Source organism: Kogia breviceps, chromosome 6 (genome assembly GCF_026419965.1).
Source record: "Kogia breviceps isolate mKogBre1 chromosome 6, mKogBre1 haplotype 1, whole genome shotgun sequence".
Lineage (NCBI taxonomy): Eukaryota > Metazoa > Chordata > Mammalia > Artiodactyla > Physeteridae > Kogia > Kogia breviceps.
Window position 1 is genome coordinate 77367295 of NC_081315.1, and position 12562 is coordinate 77379856.

A 12562-nucleotide genomic window follows, 5' to 3' on the forward strand; every position below is an offset into this window, starting at 1 on the left:
TCTGGTCCTCATTGTGGTGGTTATCCGACTTTGCAGTTACTTTTATAGATGTTTAATCAGGTGTGCAGGTGAAAAGCTGAAAAGTGAAGGGTAGATGTTTCTAAATATTTCTTCAGAAAACAAATTCAGCAATATTCAATGGAGTCTCTTGTCTTCCCCCAAGGCACTGGCATCAACAACATCCTCTTGTTCAACAGCAGTCGGAGACACTGATTCCTTGAAGGTGAAGCCTGGAGCTACAGCTTAACACCCATGAAATTGTTTTCCATGCCTATTAGTGTCCTCACCCTCCACTGTGGATAAACAGGCTCAGAAGTGGTTTATATGCCAGGTTGTTTTCCTTCTGAAAGATGATCCTTAAAGTAACTTCAGAAAACAGAAGGGCAACTCTAGAGATTTAAAAAAACAAAAAGAAAATGGAAGCCATGAGTATGTTTAAAAGCCTCTCAGTAAGCTAAGATGCTGTTCACAGAAGTTGTAAAATAATCTTCTACCAGTTACTAACTTTAAAGTAACTTAGAACAAGAGGACTTCTAAGGAAAGATGCCTTATGAGGGTAGTATCTTGGGTCATTCTCCTGAAGGTAGTTGAGAGGAAACAAAGTACTCCACAGCCTGATATGGACCCTTCAGGCTATAAAACACTGGGCATTTTATTCTTGAAAGGGACAAAGAGTTAGCAAACAATGGTATGGAGGAGAAAGGTTGTGGTAATGGCTCATTTTCCTGAAAAATCAACAAGACTGGCCAAGAGAGAATGGTCCTTCCACATTGCTTCGGAAATCCTCTAATACGAAGCTTCACCTTGAAGATATCTCTGTAATCCAAGGTCAGGGACTGTGGGCCAGCTTTCCCAAATGTACTCAGTGCCCTCGGTCCCAGGCTAACAATGACAAAGGGAAGGAGCCGCACAGAGAAGCTGGATGGAAGATTATAAGACATGCTAAAACTCATCTCAGGAAATTTGGAAGACAACTTTTTCCATTGAGGCCAGAACCAAGCTATAATCACAAGTATTTTGATGGACAGAGCCCTGCCTTTTATCAGGTCCAGATAACACTGCTTTTCAAACATTCACTTTACTCCACCTAGCTCTTACGAAAGACTTAGATTAGTACCTGTTTTATCTAACCAAAAGAAATCCGAAGAGGTTTCGCTATTACAAAACAAGACAAAAAGTGAAAGTAGAGTTCAGCGTTGGTTTTGCAGCAGCATCACCCAGCTCCTTCCCCAGGAACTACACTCAGCATCTCAGCATCAAGCCCCCATAGCTTTGAACTGTGCCTGTGAGCATCTGTGCTTCATCCCCATTTATTTTGTGCATCTGTTAGCAAGACATATCCCAAGGTAACTGCTTCTTCACTTTATGCCATTTCAGCTTAGGAAAGGATTCATAGGAACCTCTGCTTTCAGATAGTGAGGGGAAATTTGAAAATTCCAATAAAATGGCTGTACCATTTACAAAGGATTAGAGGAATCCACATGATTCCCCAGGCCAAGGACTACCGATGGGCTCTGAAGTTCAATCAATGACCACAGTGGGTAAATAAAATAGGAATTTGAGATCACAAACCTCGAGGAGATGAATGAGACAGACGAGGCCTTCACAGGCAGGCAGAGAAGCAGCAGAGTCTCCATTCACGGGGCTCAGACAGACAAAATTGTGTCAGACAAGACTGAACTACAAGACGATTTGACAGCAGTTTCCAAGGGTCACAGAAAAAGAAGGCGGGAGAATAGTTTTCGTTGAAGAATGGCTTTCTGGAACTTTGTCAAAGTGAAAGAGGACCCTATCTAGTTAGTCAGAGCCTATGAGAGACACACCTTTGCAAGCTTAAAACCAACACTCAGTAAAATGAGGGCCAGGTTCTTGGACCTCAATGAAAGGTACTGGTACAAAGGTGCTCTTTACTGAAACAAAAGTCTTTGGCTGAGATGCTGACATTAAAGCATAAAAGTACTACTCATCAATTAAAATAAAGATAGGGAAAACTAGCTGTGTCAAATGTCTTTATGTTACCTTATTTAATCTCAACAATATGTGACGTTATAAGAAAGGAAAGAGAGGCTCAGTGAAGTGAAGCAGTTTTACCAATGTTACCTAGCCGGTAAGTTTCTACCTCAAATTTAAATCTAGAATTGAAAGTTTTTAGAGTCCCTGCTATTTCCACAACACGTTGCCTCCATATGAGGCAATGGGCTCTGTGTGGATGAAAGAGGAAAAAGACCAAGATGACGCTTTTAAAAGGAAAGTGCGAGGCCTTGCTGTTACTGAATAATAAAGTAACCCCTGAAGGATGAATGGGTAAACCATTCTGCATGTCGGGGCTAATAAGATCATGTTAATATGTCAGCTTTTGCTGGCTCCAAAGTCCCCATCAGCTGAACATAGGGATCCTACTTTCTCTCCACTCAAGATTCTCTCCCCTTTAGAATCTCCAGGACTCCCCAGGGTGTCGTGGGCACAGCAGACTAAAGCTATCCTTCAGTAACACTGCTGCCCCTTCCTCAGGTCTCCGCTGCCTATTCACAACACTCAGGGCTCTACCTGAGGTAGTGACATCTCTCAGCCACCTCCCTAAAGGTGACCGTTACCTGAGCTGCTTCTCTCCTCTCTACTCCAGTTACCTTCTCTGAGTTCTGGACCTATATATCCAAATGCCTTTCAGACACCTCAGCAGAATGTTCCCAAGATATCTCAAACACAGCACATGCAAAAAAAAAAAAGAAATTATCTTCTTCTCCAAAAATCTTCTTTTACTCTTGTGGGCTGAATTTTGATGAATAAATGACACCAGCACTCACAGTGACTCAAGTCAGAAACCTGGCATCACCGCACCTCTGTTTTTTTCAACCAGACACCAAGTCCATCAGTTCTACCTTCCTAACAACAGTCCATATTTCCTCTCTATTCCCTGAAGGGTGAGAGGGTAAACCAAATGCTCTTGGGCTACATCCTCTTTACTTCCTTCCATGTTTCCTACCAGGATCACCTTTCCTAAATGCAGATTGTATCAAGTTACCACAGTCCCTACAGTGCAAAGTCCCAAGTTTGGCACTTAAGTCCCTTCATGATTTGGCCCCTACTCATTTTTCCACCAGAATTGGCTAATACACACGTCCTTAACCTATGACTCCAAAACAGCATGAAAAGACAACATATACCAGGGCTCAGGATGTAGACCATGAATAATCGAGTTCCGTTTTCCAAGAATAAGGAAGTTAGATTATGCATACTTGATATGTCAAAGAAGAAACAAAGGATAGCTTGCTATTTGAAATAAGCAACACTGGGAGATGGAGACTACTGAACTTCAGCCACTCTCTTAATCGTATCTGTTCTGTTGTGTTCCAGCTTCCAACTAATGAAAGAGTCATCAAAGAAAATGGCTTTGAAATGAAAATTACTTTATTGAGAATATATAGACGGAATATAATCTGTGTAAGAAGCATGAATGAATGTAAGAAGCATGACTGGAGGTCAAAAACAAGACTGATGGTTTGAGAGAGAACCAATGGAGACTCAGGAAAAGATGAAAATAATTAACATTGAAAGATAAAAACGGCCTACTGAAGAATCTGAGAGAAATTTCTACTAACTGTAAGGCGAATGGAAGTGTACTGAGAAAACAAAATGGTAGTCTGCTTGTGCTTTCCCTCATGAAACACAGTGGCCCTAGCAACCTGAGAGATGGTAGCAAAATACACAGATTCCCTTCTCTCTTTTTTTTTTTTTTTTTTTTTAATAGATTCCCTTCTCTTGCTCAGAGACACAGAGTCTGTCTAAGCAGAACTTCATACATGGGTGGCTGTCTTTTGAGATGGAGAGAGAACTCTTTCTTACTTCACTCCACACCCAAGTTTCTAGCCCTACTTGTAGACTATTAACTTCCTTAAGACAACATGATGTGTGTGTGTGTGTGTGTAGTAAATACATCCATATGAGGCTGGTTCATCATAAGTAGAGTAATAAATAGAGTGATAAAGATGTAAGTGGAAATTAAAATGGTCCATGCTAAGAATTATGGTTCTTTTAAGAAGAGGACAAAAGGGAAACATTTTTACAGCACTTAATATTCTAGGCATTAATCCAAGTGCTTTCTATGTTTTAATCAGTGTTTAGAACAACCCTGTATTAGTCAGCATAGTATAAACTATGCTGTGGTAAAAATGAAATAAATAACTCCAAAATCTTCATAGTTAGCAAAACACAAGTTTATTTCTTACTCCTGCAAAGTTGGATTTGAGTAGGCAGACACTCTCCTCCACGTGGTAACTCAAGGATTCAGGCTCCCTCTGTCTTGTGATACCACCCAAGGGCACCCTGATAGAGAAAGAGAGGATGCAAAAGGCAAACCAGCTCCTACTTGCCCCAGCCTGGCAATGACACATGACATTTCTACTTCCAGCCCATTGGCTGGAACTAGTCACATGGCCCCAATCACAGCAAAGATGCCTGGGAAATGTCAAGGAGCTCATGGATATCCTAGAGAGCACTAACTGTCTCTTTCACAACCCTTGTGAGGAAGGTAATAGCATAATCCCAATGATTTGCACAGATGCTGAGAAACTGGCACAAAGAAAAAATAATTTACCCAAATCCACATTGTTAGTAAGTGATAGACCTGAGATTTTAACCAAACTATCTTATTCCAGAATCTGTGCTTTTAAAAGATTATATTATGCAGCTGATCCTTGAACAACATGGGTTTGAACTGCACGGGGCCGCTTATATGCAGATTTTTTCTGTCAATATGTGCTACAGTACTACACGGTCTGTTGTTACAGAGGGCGGACTATAAAGTTATACGTGGATTTTCAACTGCACGGGTGGGGGGCACCCCAACACCTGCATTTTTCAAGGGGCAACTGCATTGCCTCTCAAAAGTAATAGAAATACCAATGATATTATTAATGATTTGTATCAGAGAAACAAACTGTGGATGGAGATAGAAGATCCTCTCTCAGAACCCCAGAGCAGGTTACATGAGTACCAGCTGGATACTGAAGAGTAGGAATTAAATGTGCAATCACTTTTCTGTAGACCTGAGAAGGACTCCACCAGAAGGCTAGTGATCAGCAAGGACAATTGAGGGAAATCCCTGCATCCCACTTAGTGAGCAACACCTGGTCTAGATACATCTCTCTGACTGAGGATCAGTAGCATGAAAAAAATCAACTCAAGACATACAGGAAAGTATTGAAAATCTAAGATAAAGGGAATAGGAGATTGACAATACAGGAGTCTCTTCTCTAGAGCAGGGTGGCAAACCTTTTTGTAAAGATCCAGATGGTAAATTTTTTAGGAGTTACAGATTATACTGTTTCCGTCACAATTACCCAACTCTACAGAAGGACACAAAAGCAGCCACAGGCAATACATAAATGAAAGGGTATGGCTGTGTCCTGATAAAATTCTATTTACCAAAACAGACGACAGACCAGATTTGGCCTATGGACTTAGTTTGCCCACCTAACACTTGCTCTCAAAATAAGGAAATTAACAAATATAATGGATCATTACACATTTGAAAAATATTCAGTTTAGTAGGAATCCAAAAATCAAAAATCTAAACGGTGACGGATATCATCATACCCAACATGAATGTTAAGTGAAATAAGTCAGACAGAGGAAGACAGGTATAGTTTGATATTGCTTATACGTGGAATTTAAAAAGTCAAACAGATTAGAATGGTGACTACCAGTGGTGGGGGGCGGGAATGGGGAAATATTGGTCAAAGGATACAAACTTCCGATTACAGGATGAATATGTTCTGGGGATGTAATCACAGCATGACTACAGTTAACAGCACTATATGGTATACTTGAAAGTGCCTAAGAAAGTAGAGCTTAAATAATTTCACCACGAAAAAGGTAATTACGTGAGATGAAAGATCTGTTAACTAATCTTATTGTGGTAATCATTTCAATCATTTCAATATATGTGTATCAAATCATCCCATTGTACACCTTAAACTTATACAACGTTATATATCAATTACACCCCAATTAAGCTGGAAAAATATGTACGTGCATATATATGAGCCAATCTTATAAATATGTATTTAAAACTGCAGAAGATAAAGACAGGGTGCAAACCATAAAATGTTAATAGTGAGTTAAGATGTAAGAATATAGGAGGATACATCTTTGTTTTTTGTATTATTTGGGTTTTTCTACAGAAACATTTCATATTCAGAAAAAAATTTTATAAAATACAAAAGGAAACTCATGGGCTTTTGAGTCAGACCTGCCTTGAATTCTCTGCTACACACTAGCTGGTGATCTTGGACAAATTACTTTACACCTTTGCCTCCCAATGTTCTCATTTGAAAAAAAAATGGACATAATGACATTTCCTTCACATGATTTCTTCAAGGATTAAATGAGTGTGTGTGTGTGTGTGTGTGTGTATACACACACATATAGTATACATATTAAATGAGTGTATATATATATAGTATATATATATCCCTATCTCTGACCTCCAGGAGAGTTAGCTGTGGTTTCTAGAACCCTACTCTGAAACCTGCATGGCACTCACTGCTCTACAGTGGCATTGTTTGTGTGCCTGTCTGTCTCATCCACTAGACTGTAGTACACAAACTGAGGACAGAGATGGTCATGGTCATGGTTTCCGAGGCTCCCAGCAAAGCATCCGGCACACTATTGTAGCTGGGCTCTTCTTACAGTCACTTTGGTATGTCTTCTTCACTAGCACACTGAACACAGCTCCCCTTGGTGCCTTTAGACCCAATTCTTAGCACACAGGACAAAATGATCTCATGAATCCTGAGTGGGAAGCAACAAGGAGCTTCAGGCAGCACAGACCTGTATGTAATGGGAATGATGGACCTGAGCTGTGGCAACAGAGAGGACCAGGGATGCATAACAATTGCATAATTTCAATCTACCTCACTTTCTGCCAGTCCTCCCCTCTGTTTCACATTTCTTGCAATATTGTAAAATGTTTGCCAAAGACTGGGCAGAGATGAGTACACAAAATCTGTCTACCAATCTACAATTTGACTGGTCGTTCTTGCTCTTCATACAATCTTGAATGTAAATCTGTAGTCTCCCTCTTCTTGGCAGTAAGTCGGCAACCCATTCTTGGTAGAACTGTGAACACGATGCCCTTATTAGTAAGGAAATCAGAACAACTACTACGTACTGAGTGCTTACTCTAAGTCATGTCCTATGCTAAATGTCTTACATACATTATTTCACTTAGTCCTCACAACAAATCTTTGAGATGAACATTATTGTTCCAATTTTGCAGATGAAGAAACAATGGAGTAAGTTGCCCAAGGTCCCCCTTTTAAAAAGTGTTATAGTCAGGATTTGAAACAAGTCTTTATGTCCTGTCCAAACTGTACTACCAAGAATTATGGATATAGGGGACTCACTATAGATCACTCAACAAAAGCTTAGTTAGGAAAGGCCCCAATAACGAATTAAATGTCCAAGTATGATGGTAAGTGACTCATCTAAAAGACCAAGAGTCAGTTTGAACTACTGATAAGCATGCAGCCTTTAAGAGACTTTGGTTATAGGGGTAGCAATCACAGACCTCAAAAGCATGTTGGAAGATGACCCCAATTAACACCACTGTGCATACTCAGTTTAGCTGTAATATCAAGTAACCACTACAACATCCTCAAAGCTCCAGGTTCAGTTTTCCAGAGTCACTGATAACAGTTTTGTTTTCAGAACAAACAGGTAGAGTGGGATAAAGCTTCCCAGTGGATAGTTAGTCTCTAGCGGTGTCTATGACCCACATTTTAAGCCCTAGAAATAAACACAGAACACAGAAAGGTCTGTCCATCATGTCGGTTCAGACAAAGGTAAACCCAATTAGGTGTAACCAACAAAGTGAAGAAAGTTGCTGAGTAGAGGAAAATTCCTCACCATTAAAAAAAGGCAGCAAGACAAATCTACTTTTCTAGGGAGTAATGGGATTAACTCTGACATCTGTGCTTAGAGTCGAATCTTTGGTGGAAGAAAAGTTTACAGCTTAATTTTGCAAGACCCAACATGGAACCTTTGTTGGCCAGTAGGGAGATGGGGTCTGATAAAATTGGATTAGCGCTCCTGATATAAGGACCTGTGTAATCGAGAGGAAAGTGCAATTATAAGCAATTGTACCAGACAAGTCTTTCCCTGTGTGATGTTTCAATTTTAGAAAAGACCACAAGCTGGATAACCAAGCCATCACTGATCTGTCCCAACCAGCAAGTAAGCTGATCCTGTACTACAACAGTTTTTGCTCTTGGTAACTGGAAAGAATAAATCCTTCTTCAAGACAATCATTTTGAGTTCTAATGTCCCTCTTTTTAGAAAAAAGAACAGTCAGCTCCTGAAAGAAGAAAGACTGCTCCTTCACGTGTTATTGATGTGCCTACCTCTACTTCACTACTCATTTTAGTCAGCAACCAACTTCCCTTTTTCCACCCCCAAACTATACATGAGCTGGTTTCAGGGGTGATGCCCTTCCCAATGTTCTCATAACTCCTATCATTTAACTTACTGCACTATAATATAATTGTTTCTGTGTCTTCCCATATGTGAATGTAAGTTCTTTGTCTTATTCATTTTTGTAGGTCAGTGTGTAGCACAGTTATCAAGAAAGGTTTCTTGAATGGATTCACAAATGGTTGGATGAGTAAGTAAATGGTTAACACAGAGGTCCTCTGAAGGCCTGCTTTAGGAGGATGTGCTTGGGTGATCTTTCAGAACATTTTGGCTCCTCCTGTAGCCTTCAGATGAATTACTTAACATCACTGAGGTTCAGTGTTCTTACTTATAAAATGAAAGCAACGTTACTCATTTCATTAGGTTATTGTGAAGCTCAAAATAAGTACATCTTTCTGGGTACCTATCCAGGAGTCAGACACTGTTCCTTCTTACTTTATGTTCAGTTTGTCTTCTACTGGAAGAAGTTAGCCAGTGTTTCACTGGGGTAGCAGCCATGCTATAATGGGGGTAAAATGACAACTTGGCCCTAATAACTCAAGTGTTTGAGTCTGAGGGGTTCAGAGGATTTCTATCTGGCGGTGGGTAAGGGGGAGTGATGAGGACTATATCTGTTCCTCAATTCAGCTTATCTTACAATAGAGCTTGTAAATTAGAATATTTAAGAATAGTGCCCAAACTTCCACTTCTCACAATATTACAGAATAAATACCATGAGGAAACTCCTCGGCTTACAACATCTAAAAATGTGTAGATAAAAGATGTGAAAATGCTTACCCGAGCTGTCAGGAAAATGATGGAAATCATCAGAAGCTAAAAATACAAGAAAGCACACTTCTTCAGAGGTAACCACCCTGAAGCAATGGGGCCCTGTGGTCATTAACTTATCACTGGTGGCCTAGAGTCTTTATTTTAATGGGCCTCAAGCAGGGTTGGGGATACAATGCCTAGGACTGAAACCAGATTAAGACATAAAAAGATCCCTAAATAGTTCAGGACACAGAAGTTGACATTTTTAATGCAAAGGTAAACCAAAAGAAGAAAATCTATCCCACAAAGGAAAATAGTAAAGAAACTTTCTTATCTCAACATTGACGCTGGGTAAAGTCTATCTTGAAAATTGCTATTTACAAGTGATCCTCATGAGGGTTTAGAGCCTAAATCTAGAATTCACACTACCTAAGTGGTCCCCAAATACTCAACTTTGGAATTTAATTTAAAGTGATTCAAGATTCATAATGACTTCCTGGATAAATATTCCTTAAATCAAGGCCTCAAATAGTTCCCTCAGGTAATTATAAACTCGCTGAAATATAAAAATTATAAAACACAAGAGGAAAAAAGTTATTTGAGGGAGAATAAGCAGAAATAACAAATAGTAAGATTATAGCCACAAAAATGGATGATATTGGAATTATCAATTAAGAAATACAAAATAAGTAGTTTTGATACTCAATAAAAGAAAGAGATTATTTGAAGTATAACAAGGTACTAGATACTTTGAAGTATGGTCAGGTGGATTTTAATAAAGAACCAAATAGAACTTCCAGGTGAAAAAAAAAAAACACATAATAAATGAAACTAGAAACTAAGTGTATAAGTACAGCATTAGATACAATGGAAGAGAATATTAATGAACTGGAAGACAGAACTGAAGCATTACTCAATATTCAGCAGAGGGAAAAAGATATTGAAAAAATAAAACAGAAGTTAAAAGACATTGAGAAGAGACGGTAGCAGTGGAGGTCCAAGCCATGCTTTTGCCCATGGTATGTCAGTGGCTCTGGGGTTTCACTGAGAGGCTCCTGATCAGAGGGGTCACTGGGTTGTCATTATAATTTGGAGACAACAGATTGAGAAATGCACAAGCCACTATACAAGTTGCTCCGAATGTTCTTGAAACATGAGTAACATGTTTGGAAAATGAACTCAGAGTGGCCTCTGAAAACTCTGGATTGTCAATATGTACAGTGAGTCTCTGGATTGATGTTGGAATTTGACATGCAAATAAGAATAATGGAACAGCTCAGTCTCTGGAACATATGAACTTCAATGTTACCAAAAAGAGATTCAAATTAGATCTGGAACTTGAAAATGAAAACATAGGTGCTCATTTCAACACCTATACCTCCAGAAAGCAGATCATGTATTATGCCAAAGAATTCTCTAAAGATTTGCCAAGAGCTGTACGCATTCTTGCTGATATAACACAAAACAGTACATTGGGAGTAGCAGAGACTGAACACAAGTATAGAATAATCCTTAGAGAGATACATGAAATCAAAGCTAATTTACAAGAAGCTGTCTTTTTATTATCTTCATGCCATAGCTTATCAAATATTGCACTTGGACTGACAATGTGGGGACCAACTGAAAATATCAAATCTATAAGTCATAAAGACTTAGTGGACTATATAACCACACATTATAAGAGGCCAAGAATAGTCCTTGCTATGGCTGGAGGATTCTTCTATAATGAACAGCTTAAGTTAACAAAGTTTCCTTTTGATGACTTTTTTCCACACACAAAGGAAAAAGAACAACACTGGCTCCCTGCAAATTCACAGAAAGTGAGATTTGTTTGAGGGATGACAAGATGCCTTTGACACACCTTGCAAGAGCTGTTGCAGCTGTTGGTTGGGAACATCCTGATACAATCGCTCTCACAGTTGCAAACACACTGACTGGCAACTAGGATTGCCATTTCAGAGGAGGAATGAATTTAACTAGTAAGCCAGCCTGTCTCATCTGATGTGGCAACCTCTACCATAGCTCGCAGTCTTTCAACACTTGCTACACAGATACAGGATTGTGGGGACTCTATATGAGTTGTAAACCAGACATTGCTGCAGGCATGCTACATGTTGTTCAGAAAGAAAACATGTGACTCTGTATAAGTGTCACTGAAAATAAAGTAGCACAAAAATTCTTCTAGAAACAAAACATGTTTTTGCAACTCTGCGGTTCAACTCCATGGTGAAGATATTGGTAGGCAAATGTTACACTATATTAGAAGAATTCCCATCCCTGACTTGGAAGCAGGAATTGATGCTCTAGATGCTGAGACAGTTCAAAAAGTGTGCGCCAAATATGTTTATGATAAGGGTCTAGCTATTGCTGCTGTTGGTTCTGCTGAGCAAGATTTTAACTAGACTTGCAGTAACATATGCTGGTTTTGTGATTAAAATGCTCTTAGTCAAAATATTTAGAAATACTTATTAATAAAACTAATAGTGATAGCAAGTTTTAAGCTATAAATTCTTTTAAAGAAATGAACAGGGCTTCCCTGGTGGTGCAGTGGTTGAGAATCTGCCTGCCAATACAGGGGACATGGGTTCAAGCCCTGGTCTGGGAGGATCCCACATGTCGCGGAGCAACTAAGTCCGTGCACCACAACTACTGAGCCTGTGCTCTAGAGCCCGCAAGCCACAACTACTGAAGCCCGTGTGGCACAACTACTGAAGCCTGTGCGCCTAGAGACTGTGCTCTGCAACAAGAGAAGCCACCACAATGAGAAACCTGTGCCCCACAACAAAGAGTAGCCCCAACTCACTGCAACGAGAGAAAGCTTGCGTGAAGCAGCAAAGACCCAATGCAGACAAAAATTAAATAAATGAATAAATAAATTTAAAAAATAATCTTAACTTTATAAAAAAAAAGAAATGAACAAATATTTGGAAAAGAAGACATAGGGACTATAGTTATAGTCCCTATCATATACCATATACCATATACCTAATCAGAGTACAAGAAAGAGATAATAGAAAAACTGTAGAATAAGGCAATATTCAAAGAGATGTTGACTAAGAATTTTCATGAATTTACAGAAACAGAAATCTTCAGATTTAGGAAACCCAATGAATCCCTAGCAGAATAAATAAAAAGAAATACAAGGCTAGATAGATATATTGTAATGATACAGCAGAATACCAAAAGAAGGAAAGGAAGAAAGAAGTGGGGAGGGAGAGAAGGAAGGAGAAAAGGAAGGAAAGAGAATAAAAGAAAAAGAAAGACAATCTTAAAGACAACCAGAGAAAAACATAGATTACTGACAAAGGAACAAATTAGGTTGACATCTGATTTCCCAGTA

The 12562-nt window shown here is 39.2% G+C and overlaps 1 pseudogene; it reads left to right on the forward strand.

Annotated features, from left to right (window-relative positions):
• The first annotated feature begins 10514 nt into the window (after positions 1 to 10514).
• Positions 10515 to 11624, forward strand: LOC131758175 (mitochondrial-processing peptidase subunit beta pseudogene; annotated as a pseudogene).
• Positions 11625 to 12562: the final 938 nt, after the last annotated feature.